Source organism: Mesoplodon mirus (assembly GCF_964341445.2).
Source record: "Mesoplodon mirus genome assembly, chromosome: 14".
Taxonomy (NCBI): Eukaryota; Metazoa; Chordata; class Mammalia; order Artiodactyla; family Ziphiidae; genus Mesoplodon; species Mesoplodon mirus.
This window is the reverse complement of record NC_138990.1, coordinates 2717281-2732972: the sequence shown is the minus strand read 5'-3', so window position 1 is coordinate 2732972 and position 15692 is coordinate 2717281. Positions and strand designations below refer to the sequence as shown.

The following is a 15692-nucleotide window of genomic DNA, read 5'->3' as shown; positions in this document are numbered from 1 at the left end:
AAAAAATGCTTGTTTCCCCTTTGAACACTGGATTTAAAAATTAAATAAACCATTATTAGCACAACCTCACAGCATGGGATTCAGTAGAGTGGCACCATAATTAATAGATGAGTGCAAATTAGTTCAAGGTCTCAGGAACAGGTCTCTAAAATGTTGAAAGTTCTAAGAAACATAATTGAGGCTTATATTTAATTGTTTTAATACAATCCCTATCTACTATTGAGATGTAGTAATATAGTCAAAGAACTCACATGGAATAGCCACACATACCATTCCCAAGGATAGCTTCATGTTTGTTTGTTTCTTCAAGTACTTGATGCATACAATGGCAATTAACCTTTTTCTAATGTGGTGTAAAATTCAAACAATCTCAAAACTTACATAGCTGGAGATCAAGTGATTTAGTTTTGCTTTGTGTCACTACTTTTACTAAATAATTATTTATAACCTTTCTATGTGCCAAGAACTGTTCATATTACTAAGGATATCACAACAAAATCTTGACCTACTAGAGTTTTTATTTCAAGGGTAAATCATAAATATGTAAGCACAAATATTTTGGATAATGATAAGTATCTCTTAAAAGTGTCTACAAAACAAGGCTATCAGATAGAGTGTGACAGTTGGGGGATTGTTGCTACTTTAGCTATGATTGTCATATGAGGCCTCTCTGAGAAAGTGGTTTTTTTCAGGTAAATGTTGAAAAGAAGAGAGTCATGACAAGAGTATTCCAGAGGGAGGACAGAGTAAATGCACAGACCCTAAGACAACTATAAGCTTGGCCTCCTCCAGGGACTGGGAAACTACCTTTCTGGAGCATAGTAAATACGGAGGAATTGATAGGAGTTCAGAGAGATAGCCAGGGGTGTGGTCTATCATGTTGGACGTCACTGAGCTGGAATGGTGGTTTCCCTCACAAACACCATGACCTATCAATCACAGTATCTCGTTGTCTACCTAATAGGTAGTAGATGCTCAATAAATGTGACTTGAAATATAGTCTCTCAAGAGGAGAATACATCTTTAATTATAGCTATTGTTTTAAAATATAAACGTATAAAAACTAACATTGAAAGTTGATTATGAGTATTATTTTCTTCTGTGCAGCAGAACACATGGCTCAGAAACTGTTTTCCTCTTTTCTCACACATTTTAGAAAATGAAATATAATTAACTCTTGGTAAGAATTTTCTATTTGGCTAGAAGAAAACATTAGCAAACAAAATTAAATTTCCCTTAAAAATTAATTGTTTCATAAAGAAAAACCCAAACTTTATGGAGTGTTCCTATTTCCAAGAATAATGAGTCACATTTTTATTCAGTTAAAAGCTACTGAACAACTGCAGTGCTTTGAAATTTCAAGAACATCATTTGCATTCAATTTATGACTGTCCTCTTTTTTTATCCTACTCCCATTGTTTTTTCTTAGCTTTTCATGTGTTAGATGATTCATCTCTTTCTGCTTATCCTTACTAAGAGAATGTTTTATTACAGCTCCCACTACCACCCTCACCATCCCTGTTACTACTATGTGTCTCTAATGAGAGGCTGGTTATCAGTTATTATACTCTAGCTGCACCAGTTATTATAGCACTGAATACTCCTACATGATTAGTAAAATACAGCTAACCTAGAGCTCCTCACATGGCTCCTGATGTCCCAGCCCCTTCCCTGAACCTCCCTAATGTCTGCTTTCAACAGGGATGATGCCAGACCCCCAAGACCTTGTTCTAACATCACAACCTGAATCTGCTTTAATTCATTGGTGACTATGATGTGCAAAATATTTTAAATATTACCTCTGCTTCTATGAATCAAGCACTCACATTAGTAGGCAATGTGCTAAAAGCTTTAACTATATAATCTTATTACAAGAAAAAAAATCAACATCCATTTATAGTTGGTGTTATCTCCGTTTTAAAGATGAGAAAACTAAAGCTCAAAGGATACTGTGACTTGCCTAAGATCACATTGCCAGTAACTGGCTTGACTAAAATTAACCCAAGGCTGTCTGATTCAAACACCTGCATTGTCAACTAGGGCTTTGTGTTTTTGGTAGCAGAAGGTATGTGGGTACCTTTGGTACATGTATATGTGCTCTTTACCTGAGATAAAATGAAAAGCAAAATATTTTTGCCAGTCTGAAGTCTACTGTATTTGGGAGGGACTTTTAGAGAAGGCTGATATCTACAGGGTAGAACATTTCATGATTAGCCCTCAGGTTTTATTTGTAAAATTCTTGCTTCTGTTCTGAACCCTATTCAGAAAGTTTAATTCTTATGGAGAACAATTTCCCTAAAGACATAACAATATTTCCCCTGAATTGGAAGCTGAGTAAGTCTGTTACAGGGCCACTTTGTTGTTCTGTGGTCAGTTTATAAATCGGTCCCCAAAAAAGGGTTATTATGTTGTCCAGGTGATATATTTTAAATATCAAGGGACAATTGGGTTGCATCTGTGCTGTGGAGTCAAAGGGGAGCACAGATGGCACCCATGGGATGCCCTAGGGTACATGTTTTTACTACTAGGATCAAGAGTAACAGTAATATAAGACCACTGCAACACTACACAGTTGGAACAACTAAGGGTTCAGATCTGTTAGGACTGAAGGCTTGGTCTATCCCACTGTAAACAGGTCTGTGATCAGTTTAGGTGCTTAGTGAAAATAGAAGCAATCTTTAGTTGCTATTAGATAAGGGAAATAATAAATTCTCTCTTGAGTAATCCCAGAATAAAGGACTATATCCTATAAATATGTTTTCTTCCTTCCCATACATGTGTGTTGGGAGACAGACTTTTTCTTTTTAATTTCTCTCATTTTACCCATTGTTGAATAAAATGAGTTTGGCTACCTTCATGACTTAGTCAGTAGTTTGCCTGTATACAGGTGGTATTCAGGCCGAAGTAAGGAAACACGAATCTCCCACAGATAATGGTGACAACACAACATGATTTGGATGCCTCCTTTTGGTGATAAGGTGAGATATTTTGCTTGCAATATGAGATAGTTGAATTGTGATAGGCAAGACCATTGTTTTGAAGTGCAAAAAACATACCTTGATGTTGAACAACCAAAGTTTTAGATTGTAGGTAACATTAATAATTTTTACCCATTCATCACTGGAATATCCTTTTATGTTTGGCAACTGTGTTTAAGTCTTCATGGGAACCAGAATCACCTGTCCCTTATAGAAACAGAGAAAACACCCTTTCTTGCAACAAAAGGGCAGTCAAAGCATTTAAGCCTTAACGTTTAGAGACACATTTTGACCCTGACATGGGAGTTAGTGATACATAGATGTGGAAATATCATAAACTCAATTTTGGTGATGGTGGTGATGGCAGCAACATCAGCTTTCCAGATGCAACAGTGCATAAGGTGACATCCTGTATCCTGCACATTAGCATCAGTGGAGCAAGCTAGAACATCCAGCATTTAATGAGAGTGGCACTGGATAGATCTCATAGTGTATAGTTGCTCTTAATTTCAATTGTTTTCCAAATATGACCTTAAGGATACCTGGTGATTCTGTGTGTTACTTAATAGCCTTTCAAAAAATTTCAGGTTTTCTATTGCTTGCAATTAAAACCTCTAGATGATACGTTGGATTTTCTTATTATATTTGGCCATTTCAGTACAGATGTGGAAAGATAATGTCATATTAAACACGTTGACAGTAATTGTCATCATGGACAGGGAGCTCCTGTTATATTCTCACTTTAAATATTTATTAGAACTCCAAATACATCACTAATGATTTCTCTAGAGAAATATGACAGCCTCCAGCTAAAGTAGAAAAGTAAATTCTGATAAAATGAAACCAGTACAGAATGTTGCTTTAATCTATTTTTTTCCCAGTGACCATGAATGTTTAAGGCTCTTTCCTCCTTAATTTAAATTCCTGAGTTTAGTTTCAAATAATATCCTGGTAAAAATATTTTTTATTCCTATATAGTTGAGGCTTCCAGTTATAATGAACCTGAATTTTAGTGTGTGCAGTGGAATTTCCGATTAATGAGATTAAAGAATCTGAGCTCTCACCTCTTCCTCTTAACTAGATCTCACAAATGATTTTTAAAGGTTAACTCATCACTGCTTCAGGGATCCATGTTTCAGGTCTATTGTCATCTCATTACTGAAGTAGATTTCATTATATCCGGACTCATTGTGAGGTCCAAAATACTATGCTATCTTCCATCCTTTCTCTAATATCTGGGGTGCTATAATTGTTCATTAAACAGCCAGCTTTGACAGACTTGTACTTTATTAAGTAGCCCATTAATCTGCCTGCTTGGCGCTCTGAATAACTGTATGTTAATTTCTATTGACCTTGATTTTCCTGTTTTATATTTTCAGCAATTTGTGTGCACAATGATGACATGATCATCAAATTCTGTTATTGTTTTTATATCAGATATCTCTCTACTAGAAAATGTTTACTATTCATCACTAGTTTTTTTTTTTCTTCTCGAAAGAAATAACTGCTTCATATTTGGAGCACTAAGACATCATTAGTAGTGCCCAAAGAAAATTATTTTCAATGTCTTTCATGAAGGATTTATTGGCTGTTTTGTATTATGCGCTGCTAAAATATATAGCTGGAATCTGCCTCTTTAGTTGTTGTTGTTCTATTTAACTGGAAGAGGAAGGGGCTGAATTCTGTGGATCCCTAATTTAAAAACCTCAATTCCTTTTAAAAGACTTTTGCTGTTAATCAGTTTTCACTACAAAATTATACATATTTATGTAAAGGAACTAAATTTTAGAAAAGTACAGAAAAGCAAGTAGAAGAAAATAAAAATCATCCACAGTTCCCTGAGAGATAGCAACAGGTATCATTTTGGTGTTTACCTAAATTTTCTCTCTCTTTATCTTCCATCTATTCACATATTTATTCATTCATTCAACAAATGTTTTTTTTGTGTGCATACTAATGTCAGGTTCAGTTCCTGGCAAAACAGTAGTAAACAAAAGAGATTAAAAAAAAAAAAAAAAAAAAAAAAACCTCTGTCCTATAGGGTAGATAATCTGAGACACAGGTACACAAATACACACATAGCGTCCTAATCCATATTCTGTTAACAACATGCATGGTTAGATTTTTTGTGTCATAAAATATTTAAAAAATTGTATTTTTAAAATTGAATTAAAATAAAGGAGTAATGTAAAATCAACAATTTAAAAGTGTACAATTCAACAGCACTTGACACATTCACTTTGTGACCATCACATCTATCTAGGTCCAAAATATTTTCATGACCTCAAAAGAAAAATCTCATATCAATTAAGCAGTCACTTTCTTTTCCCCCGCCCCTTTGCTTCTGGAAAATACAAATCTGGTTTTTACCTCTGAATATTTCTGAATATTCTTAATATTTTATATTAATGAAATTATGCAATATGTGATGTTTTGTGTCTGACATTTTTTTACTTAGCAAAATGCTTTTGAGGTACATCCATGTACTAGCACATATCACTTCATTCCTTTTATGGCTGAAAATATTCATTATATATATATTATATAATATTTTATCTGTTCAACATATGATGGACTTTTGTGTTGTTTCCATCTTTCAGCTGTTGTGAGAAATTCTGCTATGAACATTCATGTGCAATTGTTTAAGTTCCTATTTTAAATCTTTAGGGGTTTTTACACAGGAAGAAAATTGCTGAGTCACATAATATTTCGGTATCCAACTTTTTGAGGGACTACCAAACTGCTTTGTTAGTGGCTGCATTATTTTACATACCCATCAGCAATGTACAAAGTGTTCAATCTCTTTATATCCTTTTGAACACATTTTCAATTTTTAAAACTTATAGTCATCCTAGTGGGTGTGAAGTGATAGCTCATTGTGGTTTACATTTGCATACCCCTGTTGACTCCTAATATTGAACAGTTTTTCTTGTACTATTTCCTATTTGTATATCTTCTTTGGAGAAATATATACTTTAGTCCTTTGCCGATTTTTTTTTTGAAACAGCTTTTTATTAAACAGCAAAGCATAATGGCAACACAGTTTTAAATGTTTAAAAATTAGGTCACAAAGGGATGCAAAATGTTTGCAGTATGACTATTATATATTCATACAGCTAAAGTCATCAAATCTTAACACCAATACAAACATTAATATTATTCCATGATTAGCCTAAATTTAATAACCATAAACTATATTAGTGGATCTCTTTTCCTATTTAATATTTTAACATTACTTCTGATAGATTTCTTTACTAAATGAAATGTACAAACTAAATTTTAAAAAAGTGTTAAATGACTAAAACTCTGCAAACCAGTAGTTGGGTTTACAGAAAATTCTGGGAGAAGTAGTGAGATAAAATACTGAGAAAGCAACAATTAGTATACATGTAAAACTCTCCCATTTTATTCATGATTCTGATACTAATACCTTTTTAAGGGACTTTGCAAAGTTGATCATCTGGGTACTGCAAATAAACCTGAGACCATATTTTATTCTCTTCTAGGTGTGGTTTACATAAGGTTAGCCAAACTTAATCAATTTTCTTATATAGCCCTCCCCCAAATCTAATCTGTGCCAGAGTAAAAATCTGGAGTAAAAACATTTGGAGTTGGTTACAAGTACTTACCAAGTATTAAATACTTCTCCTACCCTATTTCTATATTTCCTTAAAATTTTCTATTTCAAACACGCACACACAACCAGAGCTCATCTTTTCAGGTATCAAGTGGATTATTTTGTGCAAAGGAAGTTTTTAACAACAAATCTTCCCAATACGATAATTCAGTTTCAAAGAAAAATCTTCATCTTTATAGCCCCCGTTTTCAATTGATTAAACAGAAACCAACTATCCTATCTTATTACTAAATATAACAAATAAGCCCTAAACTGAGAAAATATCCTATTTTGGTTAAGTTTCAACAGAGTTCGGGCTACTCTCTTAGATGATTAACTACTGAAATTACTCTTTACAAATGTGGAACCAATTTTTTCCTTAGGGGAAGGAAAATGGGAAGAAAGCAAATGGAGAAGAGGCACACCATGGTGGACAGGGTATATAAAGCTGTGCATTCAGTACGTGATTTTGGTCACTTTTTCACAACACGGTGGTTATTTTCTTGTATCTCTAACTATGCCTATAATAAAAGACAATGCTAAACCTATAAATCAAAGCAAATTTGATATAACATTCATTTTCAAGTTTCATAAATATATGCATTTCTAATTATAAAGTCTCTACAATACCTTTGCACATTTTCATAGACTAACATAATACACAAACTCATGAAAGTCTTCTGTTATGCTCTTAATTTTGCTTAGATCTGACATTATCTTCATAAATACTCAGTGAAGCCACAAACAAAAGTACTATAACTTTTGGAATCTATCCAAGTTTTAAAGAAAAAAAGATCAGCAGCAATTCCATAGACATAAGGGATATCAATCCCTTATTTTCTTTTGCTTTTTGTGTCAGTTGTTTGAAAAACACTAGAAGCTGACATGAGGTTTTCTATATATTGTCCAAGAACTTGGTTTTCTGATTTTAGCTTCAGATTTTCTTCCTGAACTGCATCTACTCTTGCAGAGAGATCTTCAAGGGTGTGTTGGAGTTCCAACACTTGATTAATAAGTCATGTTTTCTCCTCCAGTTCTACCTGATTTTCAGCATCAACTGCATCCATGTCAGCATTCATCATCTTCAGTAACAAACTTTTGGGCCTTGGATACAAAATTCTTGATGAATGGTCTTTTGAGGCGCCGGCAGTGGGGAGGGATCGGGAGGACACCTCAGGCCTGGACACTCGGACCAACTGGCTCCGATTTTTTAATTTAGATTTTTGTCTCTTGTTCTTGAGTCATGAATTCTTTATATATTCCAGAGACTAGACACTTATTATATACATGATGTTGCAAATATTTCCTCCCATTATTTAGGTTTTTTTGTTTTTGTTTTTGTTTTTTACTTTTCTTGATAATGTCCTTTGATACATAAACGTTTTAAATTTTGATGAAGTCAATTTATTTTTATTTTTATTTTATTTTATTTTGTTGCTCATGATTTTGGTGTCATATATAAAAATCCATTGCCAAATCCAAGGACATAAAAATTTAACCCTATGTTCTTTTCTAAGAGTTTTATAGTTTTAAGTTTTATATTTAGGTATCTGATTCATTTTGAGAGAATTTTATGTGTATCAGGCAAGGTAGGAATCTAACTTCATTCTTGTTTATCTTGGAAAGTCTTTATACCCCTTTCACTTTGGGAGGAGAATTCTGATGGATATGGAAATCTTGGTTGACAGATTATTCTTTCAGCAATTTAAAACTGTTGTCCCCTTTTTTTCTGTCCTTCATGGTTTATGATGCAAAGTTGACTATTAATCTTATTGAGAATCACCTGTACGTGACAATCACTTCTCCCTTGATGATTTTAATATTCTTATTTTGTATTTGAGTTTTGACAATCTGATTTTAATGTGTCTGCGTAAATTTTTTAGTTTAACTTTGCTAAAATTTGTTGAGATTCTTTGATGTGTATATTCATGTTTTTTAATCAAATATGGAGAGTTTTCAGCCATTATTTCTTTGAGTATTATTTCTGCTAATTCCTCTCTCCCCCTCTATTTCTGAGACTCGCATTTTGTATATGTTAATGTGATTGATTATGTCCCACATGCCTCTTAGACAGGATAATTTCAATTGACCTATCTTCAAGCTTGCTGATTCTTTCTTCTTCCTGCTCAAATCTGCTATTAAAATGATCTAGTGAGTTTCTCATTTTAGTTATTTTAGTTTCCAGTTCGAGAATTTCTATTTGGCTTCTTTAAAAAATAATTATAGTAAATTATATATAACATAAAATTTATTAGCTTAACCTTTTTTTTTTTTTTTTTTTTTTTTTTTTTTGCGGTACACGGGCCTCTCACTGTTGTGGCCTCTCCCGTTGCGGAGCACAGGCTCCGGACATGCAGGCTCAGCAGCCATGGCTCATGGGTCCAGCTGCTTCACAGCATGTGGGATCTTCCCAGACCGAAGTACGAACCCGTGTCCCCTGCAACGGCAGGCAGACTCTCAACCACTGTGCCACCAGGGAAGCCCATCTTAACCATTTTTAAGTGTACAGTTCAGTGGTATTAAACTAATTCATAATGTTGTACAATCATCAACATCATCCATCTTTATAACTCTTTTCATCTTATAAAGCTGACATTCTATACCCATTAAAAAATAACTCCCTATGACCTCCTTCCCCCATTCCCCAGCAACCACCGTACTTCTGTCTCTAGGATTTTGACTACTCTAAGTACTTCACATAAGTGGAATCATAGAGTTGTCTCTTTATGACTGGCTTATTTCACTTAGCATAATGTCATCAAGGTTCATTCATGTTGTAGCAAATGCCAGAATTTCCTTCCTTTGTAAGGCTGAATAATATTCCATTGTATGTGTCAGTGGAATTTGGGTTGCTTCCACATTTTGACTACTGTGAATAATGTTACTACAAACATATGTGTACATGAATCATTTCAAGACTGCTTTTAATACTTTTGAGTATATGCCCAAAAAAGGAATTGCTACATTATATGGTAAACATATTTTCCATTTTTAGGAAGCTGTCATCTTGTTTGCTGCAGTGATTGTAACATTTAACATTCTTACCAACAGTGTCAAGGATTCCAATTTCTCTGTATCTTTTCCAACACTTAATTTCTTTGTCTTTGTTTGTTTGACAGTAGCCATCCCAATGTGCATAAGGTACTATCATATTGTAGATTTGTTTAACATTTTTATTAGAGTGTAATTGCCTTACAATGGTGTGGTAGTTTCTGCTTTATTACAAAGTGAATCAGCTATACATATACATATATCCCCATATCTCCTCCCTCTTGAGTCTCCCTCCCACTCTCCCTATCTCACCCAACTATGTGTTCAAAAAGCACCAAGCTGATCTCCCTGTGCTATGCAGCTGCTTCCCACTAGCTATCTATTTTACATTTGGTATTATGTATAGTCCATGCCACTCTCTCACTTTGTCCCAGCTTACCCTTCACCCTCCCTGTGTCCTCAAGTCAATTATCAACATCTGTGTCATTATTCCTATCTTGCCCCTAGGTTCTTCATAACCATATATATATATTTTAGGTTCCATATATATGTGTTAGCATATGGTATCTGTTTTTCTCTTTCTGACTTACTACACTCTGTATGACAGACTCTAGGTCCATCCACCTCACTACATATAACTTAATTTTGTTTCTTTTTATGGCTGAGTAATATTCCATTGCAAATATGTGTCACATCTTCTTTATCCATTCATCTGTTGATGGACACTTAGGTTAATTCCATGTCCTGGCTGTTGTAAATAGTGCTGCAATGAATATTGTGGTACATGACTCTTTTTGAATTATGGTTTTCTCAGGGTATATGCCCAGTAGTGGAATTGCTGGGTCGTCTGGTAGTTCTATTTTTAGTTTTTTAAGGAACCTCCATACTGTTCTCCATAGTGGTTGTATCAATTTACATTCCCACCAACAATGCAAAAGTGTTCCCTTTTCTCCACAACCTCTCCAGCATTTATTGATTGTAGATTTTTTGATGATGGCTATTCTGAATGGTGTAAGGTGATACCTCATTGTAGTTTTGATTTGCATTTTTCTAATGATACTGATGTTGAGCATTCTTTCATGTGTTTGTTGCCTGTCTGTATAGCTTATTTAGAGAAACGTCTATTTAGGTCTTCTGCCCATTTTTGGATTGGGTTGTTTGTTTGGTTTTTTTTTTTTTTTTGATATTGAGCTGCATGTCCTGCTTGTAAATTGTGGAGATTAATCCTTTGTCAGTTGCTTCATTTGTAAATATTTTCTCCTATTCTGAGGGCTGTCTTTTCATATTGTTTATGGTTTCCTTTGCTGTGCAAAAGCTTTAAAGTTTCATTAGACCCCATTTGTTTATTTTTGTTTTTATTTCCATTTCTCTAGGTGTTGGGTCAAACAGGATCTTGCTGTAATTTATGTCATAAAGTGTTCTGCCTATGTATTCCTCTAAGAATTTTATAGTGTCTGGTCTCACATTTACATCTTTAACCCATTTTGAGTTTATTTTTGTGTATGGTGTTAGGGAGTGTTCTAATTTCATTCTTTTACATGTAGCTGTCTAGTTTTCCCAGCACTACTTATTGAAGAGGCTGTCTTTTCTTCATTTTATATTCTTGCCTCCTTTATAAAAATAAGGTAACCATCTGTGTGTGGGTTTATCTTTGGGCTTTCTATCCTGTTCCATTGACCCATATTTCTGTTTCTGTGCCAGTACCATACTGTGGTGATTACTGTAGATTTGTAGTATAGTTTGAAGTCAGGGAGCCCGGTTCCTCCAGCTCCGTTTTTCTTTCTCAAGATTGCTTTGGCTATTCGGGGCCTTTTTTGTTTCCATGTAAATAGTGAAATTTTTTGTTCTAGTTCTGTGAAAAATGCCATTGGTATTTAGATAGTGATTTCATTGAATTTATAGATTGCTTTGGGTAGTATAGTCATTTTCACAATGTTGATTCTTCCAGTCCAAAAATATGGCATCACTCGCCATCTGTTTCTATCATCTTTAATTTCTTTCATCAGTGTCTTATAGTTTTCTGCATACAGGTCTCTTGTCTCCTTAGGTAAGTTTATTCCTCGGCATTTTATTCTTTTGGTTGCAATGGTAAACGGGAGTGTTTCCTTAATTTCTCTTAATTATTTTTTGTTGTTATAATATAGTAATATAAGAGATTTCTGTGCACTAATTTTGTAGCCTGCAAATTTACCCACTTCATTGATTAGCTCCAATAGTTTTCTGGTGGCATCTTTACACTTCTCTATGTATAATATCATGTCATCTGCAAACAGTTGACATCTTTACTTCTTCTTTGCTGATTCGTATTCCTTTTATTTCTTTTTCTTCTCTGATTGCTGTGGCTAAAACTTCCAAAGAAATGTTGAATAATAGTGGTGATAGTGGGCAACATTGTCTTGTTCATTATCTTAGAGGAAATGTTTTTAGTGTTTCACTATTGGGAATGATGTTGGCTGTGAGTTTGTCATATATGGCCTTTGTTATGTTAAGGTAAGTTCTCTCTATGCCTACTTTCTGGAGGGTTTTTTTTTTTTCATAGATTGGTGTTGAATTTTGTCAAAATCTTTTTCTGCATCTATTGAGATGATCATGTGGCTTTTCTCCTTCAGTTTGTTAATATGGTGTATCACATTGATTGATTTGCATGTGCTGAAGAATCCTTGCATTCCTTGAAAAACCTCACTTGATCATGGCGTATGAGCCTTTCAATGTGCTTTTGGATTCTGTTCACTAGTATTTTGTTAGAATTTTTGCATCTATGTTCATCAGTCATATTGGCCTGTAGGTTTCTTTCTTTGTGATATCTTTGTCTGGTTTTGTTATCAGGGTGATGGTGGCCTCGTAGAATGAATTTGTGAGTGTTCCTCCCTCTGCCATATTTTGGAAGAGTTAGAGAAGGATAAGTGTTAACTCTTCTCTAAATGTTTGATAGAATTTGCCTGTGAAGACATCTGGTCCTGGGCTTCTGTTTGTTGGAAGATTTTTAATCACAGTCTCAATTTCAGTGCTTGTGATTGGTCTGTTTATATTTTCTATTTCTTCCTGGCTCAGTCTCGTAAGGTTGTGGTTTGCTAAGAATGTGTCCATGTCTTCCAGGTTGTCCATTTTATTGGCATATAGTTACTTGTAGTAATCTCTTGTGATTGTTTGTATTTCTGCCGTGTCAGTTGTTACTTCTTTTTCATTCCTAATTCTACTGATTTGAGTCTTCTCCCTTTTTTTTTCTTAATGAGTCTGGATAATGGTTTATCTTCCAAAATAACCAGCTTTTAGTTTTATTCATCTTTGCCATCGTTTCCTTCATTTCTTTTTCATTTATTTCTGATCTGATCTTTATGATTTCTTTCCTTCTGCTAACTTTTTTTTTTCTTTTTCTTTCTCTAATTGCTTTAGGTATAAGCTTAGGTTGTTTATTTGAGATTTTTCTTGTTTCTTGAAGTAGGATTGTATTGCTATAATATTCCTTCTTAGAACCTCTTGCATTGCAACCCACAGGTTTTGGGTGGTCATGTTTTCATGCTCAATTGTTTCTAGGTAGTTTTTGCTTTCCTCTTTGATTTCTTTAGTGATCTCTTGGTTATTTAGTAGTGTATTGTTTAGCCTTCATGTATTTATATTTTTTACATACTTTTTCCTGTAATTGATATCTAGTTTTATAGCATTGTGGTTGGAAAAGATACTTGATACTATTTCAATTTTCTTAAATTTAACAAGGCTTGATTTCTGACCCAAGTTATGATCTATCTTGGAGAATGTTCCATGAGCACTTGAGAAGAAATTTTATTCTGTTGTTCTCAGAAGGAATGTCCTATAAATATCAATTAAATCCATCTTGTTTAATATGTAATTTAAAGTTTGTGTTTCCTTATTCATTTTCATGTTGTATGATCTGTCCATTGGTGCAAGTGGGGTTTTCAATTTCCCTACTATGATTGTGTTACTGTCAATTTCCCCTTTTATGGCTGTTAGCATTTGCCTTATATATTGAGGGGTGCTCCTATGTTGGGTGCATAAATATTTACAATTGTCATATCTTCTTCTTGGATTGATCCCTTGATCATTATGTAGTGTCCTTCTTTGTATCTTGTAATAGTCTTGATTTTAAAGTCCATTTTGTCTGATATGAGAATTGCTACTCTAGTTTTCTTTTGATTTCCGTTTGCATGGAATATCTTTTTCCATCCCCTCACTTTCAGTTGTATGTGTCCCTAGGTCTGAAGTGGGTCTCTTGTGTACAACATATATATGGTTCATGTTTTTTTATCCATTCAGCCAGTCTATGTCTTTTGGTTGGAGCATTTAATCCATTTACTTTAATTTATTGATTAATTATTAATTAATTATTATTAATCAATTAATTATTAATTATCCATATGTATATTCCTGTTACTGTTTTATTAATTGTTTTGGGTTAGTTATTGTAGAACTTTTCCTTCTCTTGTGTTTCCTTTCTAGAGAAGCTCCTTTAGCATGTTGTAATGATGGTTTAGTGGTCCTGTATTTTCTTAGCTATTGCTTGTCTGTAAGTTTTAATTTCTCCATCAAATCTGAATGAGAACCTTGCTGGGTAGAGTAATCTTGTTTGTAGGTTTTTCCCCCTCATCACTTTAAATATGTCCTGCCACTCCCTTCTGGCTTTCAAAGTTTCTGCTGAAAGATCAACTGTTAACCTTATGGGGGTTCCTTTGTATGTTATTTGTCATTTTTGCCTTACTGCTTTTAATATGTTTTCTTTGTGTTTAATTTTTAATGGTTTGATTAATATGCATCTTGGCGTGTTTCTCCATGGATTTATCCTGTATGTGACTCTCTGTGCTTCCTGAACTTAATTAATTATTTCCTTTCCCATATTAGGGAAGTTTTTAACTATAATCTCTTCAAATATTTTCTCAGTCCCTTTCTTTTTCTCTTCTTCTTCTGGGACCCCTATAATTCGCATGTTTGTGTGTTTAATGTTGTCTCAGAAGTCTCTGAGACTGTCCTCAATTCTTTTTTTTTTTTTCTTTATTCTGCTCTGCACTATTTATTTCCACTCTTTTACCTTCCAGGTCACTTATTCGTTTTTATACCTCCATTATTCTGCCATTGATCCCTTGTAGAGAAATTTTAATTTCATTTATTGGGTTGTTCATCATTGTTTGTTTGCTCTTTAGGTCTTCTAGGTCCTTGATAAACGTTTCTTGTATTTTCTCCATTCTATTTCCAAGATTTTGTCCAAGATTTTGGATCATCTTTACTATCATTATTCTGAATTCTTTTTCAGGTAGACTGCCTATTTCCTCTTCATTTGTTAGGTCTGGTGGGTTTTTACCTTGCACCTTCATCTGCTGTGTGTTTTTCTGTCTTTTCATTTTGTTTATCTTACTGTGTTTAGGGTCTCCTTTCTGCAGACTGCAGGTTCGTAGTTCCCATTGTTTTTGGTGTCTGCCCCCATGAATAAGGTTTGTTCAGTGGGTTGTGTACGCTTCCTTTAGGAGGGGACTGGTGCCTGTGTTCTGGAGAATGAGGCAGGATCTTGTCTTTCTGGTGGCAGGTCCACATCTGATAGTGTGTTTTGGGGTGTCTGTGACCTTATTTTTATTTTAGTCAACATCTCTGCTAAGGGGTGGTGTTGTGTTCCTGTCTTGCTAGTTGTTTGGCATAGAGTGTCCATTGTTCTAGCTTGCTGGTTTTTGAGTAGAGCTGGGTCTTAGCGTTGAGATGGAAATCTCTGCTAGAGCTTTCACCATGTAATATTATGTGGAGCCGGGAGGTCTCTGGTGGACCAGTGTCCTGAACTTGGCTCTCCCATCACAGGGGCACTGGCCTGACACCCAGCCAGCACACCAAGACCCTGTCAGCCACATGGCTCAGAAGAAAAGGGAGAAAAAGAGAAAGAAAGAGAGAGAGAGAGAAGGAAAGAAGAAAGAAAGAAAGAAAGAAAGAAAGAAAGAAAGAAAGAAAGAAAGAAAGAAAGAAAATAAAGTCATTAAAGTAAAAAATAAATATTAAAAATAAAAAATGAAAGAAAGGAGCCACCAAACCAGAGAACAAATCCTCCAATGATAACAAACACTAAAAACTATGCTAAAAAAAAAAAAAAAAGGACAGACAGAACCCTAGGACAA

The 15692-nt window shown here is 34.4% G+C and overlaps 1 pseudogene across 1 annotated transcript; it reads right to left on the bottom strand.

Annotated features, from left to right (window-relative positions):
• Window positions 1-6555: 6555 nt before the first annotated feature.
• On the bottom strand, window positions 6556-9720 carry LOC309815922 (short coiled-coil protein-like; annotated as a pseudogene). The gene is made up of 2 exons: window positions 9640-9720; window positions 6556-7829 (listed from the first exon to the last, which is right to left on the bottom strand). The product of its transcript is annotated as a short coiled-coil protein-like (transcript).
• Between the last annotated feature and the right edge of the window lie 5972 nt (window positions 9721-15692).